At 43.4% G+C, this 2,641-nt stretch overlaps 1 non-coding gene across 1 annotated transcript; it reads left to right on the top strand.

Annotated features, from left to right (window-relative positions):
• The first annotated feature begins 2,142 nt into the window (after positions 1-2,142).
• On the top strand, positions 2,143-2,272 carry LOC149302543 (small nucleolar RNA SNORA35). The gene has a single exon (XR_016272074.1). It is a non-coding gene; the product is annotated as a small nucleolar RNA SNORA35 (small nucleolar RNA).
• Positions 2,273-2,641: the final 369 nt, after the last annotated feature.

Raw genomic sequence — 2,641 nt, 5'->3', positions numbered from 1 at the left:
CAGCATGTTTTGACACACAGGTTAAAAAATAGTAGCTTGGTAGTGATGCATACAAATGACTGTGGTTTAACCTCTTGATGACAATTGCCGGTCCGGGCACGTCACGGAAAAACAAGTCGTTTACGACAATTGATGTGCCAGGACCGTCATTTGTTAAAACGGGTGAAAAAATCGATCTGTGATCGATTTCTTCACTCAAACGGTGTTGCTCTAATGCCTCGACATGAAGGCATTGAGCAACACACTAAAAAATTTCTGGGCCCCGTGCGATTGCTCCTAGGAGCGAAAAACGGCTTCCTTCGCTTAGCTAGTGTTGCTAAGATGCCTCAGTACCGAGGCATCTTAGCAACACTTGTTTAGCAAAAGAAGCGACTCACGATCGCTTCCTAAATGCTTAACTTACCTTCCCGGTACCGGCATCTCCGTAACACACGCGGTGTTTCAAGATGGCGGCACCCATCAATCCGGGGGGCGGCGCCTGCTGTCATCATCGGGGGTGTGTTGCTGGATGTCATGGACATCCAGTGATTAACACCCCCAGCAGTCAGATACTTCATAAGAGTGATCTTGATTTGCTAAATCAAAGGCAATGTTTTCTAAACATTGTCTTTGACCAGTTATTGGATCTGCCTCTCTCCTTCACTTGCTTCTAGTGAGGGAGAGAGACAGATCTGTGTGTGATAGGTATTCTCAATAAAAAAAATATGTATATTGATCCAAAGGCTCTTATAAGAGCCACCCATTCACTTGTAACCCCTTCATTGCCATCGATCACTGCATAAACAGTGATTTTGCATAGTGGCAACTGTTTTTGGGGTTAATTTTATTTTACATGTTTTTTTTTACTTTTTTTTAGGTGTTTTTTTTCCACTGCCATTTATTAGAGCCATTAACCCTTTCCTTCCCCACTATTTTTGCTGCAATTGTAACCATGCAGCGCAGGTATACGGCTGAGGAGGCGTATGCCTTTTTGGCCACAGATTCTGAGGCCACTGATACAGCGTCAGATTTTGACGTTGGTCAGTTCACAGATACATCTAGTGATGTAACTGTGGCTGTTAGGTCCCCTGCCACACGTAGTTGTGGCAGTGCACCAGAGGCATGAGTAGCGCCTAATAGGTACAAGCCAGCTATCCCTCCTTTTTCTGGAATTCCTGGCATCAATATTGATGTTACAGGATTCACTCCACTGCAATTTGTGCAAGTTTTTTTGGGAGATGATGTCTTGGGAGACATTGTCGCACAAACTAACCTTTATGCCCAGCAGCACCGTGCTGCTAGCCCTAATTCTTTTTTGGGCAAAACAGCCATGGACTCCCATTGACGTGCCATAATTTCTTAAATTCTGGGCACTCACAATGTTAATGGGCATTATAAAAAAGCCCTCCATCCGCTCCTATTGGAGCACCAGCCCCATCTGTAATACCCCCATTTATGCCCAGACTATAGCTAGGCAAAGGTATGAAATGATTCTTCATTTCATGCATTTTAATAACAACAGCCTGTGCCCCCCTAAGGAGCACCCCCAGTTTGATAGGCTCTATAAAATCCGCCCCCTGATTACCCATCTCGCTGCCAGGTTTCCAGAGGATTAAACACCTGGAAGGGATATCTGCGTGGATGAATCCCCCATGAAATATAAAGGAAGGTTGGTATTCAAGCAGTATATTCCTTCCAAGCTCTCTAGGTATGGAGTAAAGGTGTATAAGCTCTGTGAGAGGGAGACTGGGTATACTCATGCCTTCCGGGTATACGAGGGTAAGGATAGCCACCTTGACCCTACAGGTTGCCCAGAACATCTGGGCACCAGTGCCAAGATTGTTTGGGACCTAATATTCCCCCTTATGAACAAAGGCTACCACTTTTATGTAGATAACTTCTATACAAGCGTCCCTTTGTTCAAGCTGCTGTATTTTTTCGATACGGTAGCTTGCGGTACTATGCGGCAAAGAAAGGACACCGCATTTTAGTGTCCAGATTGCCCTGGAAAACCTGTACTCTGTGTTGGTAACTGCTTCAAATTGTATCACACAGTTTCCCATTTTTAATTATTTTTTTTGTTCCTGCTCCACTTTTGTATTTTTTTTTTTATTTTTTGTTTTTCAGATTTTATTTGCTCCACCATTTTTTAAGCGTTTTTATTTGCACTGACAAGTGTCCCCTTTGTCTATTCCATGGCTGAGGGATCGCTTAACGGTGCTAGATCAAATCCCTTCTTGAAGATAGGCCAGACTTTCTTGTAACCTGTCCCTACTGATAGTTGGGTACAAGCATTTTTCTTTACCCAGATGTAAAACTTCCAAGTTGAAAAACTGTTCCAAATGTGGCCCTTTTGCCCCCAAACAATCTGACCAACCCATGCATGTGGGGTATCAGTGTACTCAGGAGATGTTGCTGAACACATATCGGGGTGGTGTGTGACAGTAACATATACCAGGAGCTGTAATTTCACACCTGAAGTACAAAGTATGTGAAAAAAACACCAAAAACAATTACTATCACAAACTTTGACAAGGGCTAGTGGTAGGATTAGTGCATGGAAAGGGGTAAACTATCAGCATCTGAAATACCCTGGGGTGTCTAGTTTTCAAAAATATATGGTTTGGTGGGGTAAATTTAATTTTCCGGCTTCAAAGATGAC

The sequence above is a fragment of the Sceloporus occidentalis genome, unplaced genomic scaffold (genome assembly GCF_023333645.1).
Source record: "Sceloporus occidentalis isolate IW3139 unplaced genomic scaffold, rSceOcc1.0.p SCAF_18, whole genome shotgun sequence".
NCBI lineage: Eukaryota > Metazoa > Chordata > Lepidosauria > Squamata > Phrynosomatidae > Sceloporus > Sceloporus occidentalis.
The sequence above is the reverse complement of the archived record's forward strand: the minus strand, read 5'-3'. Positions and strand labels throughout refer to the sequence as shown.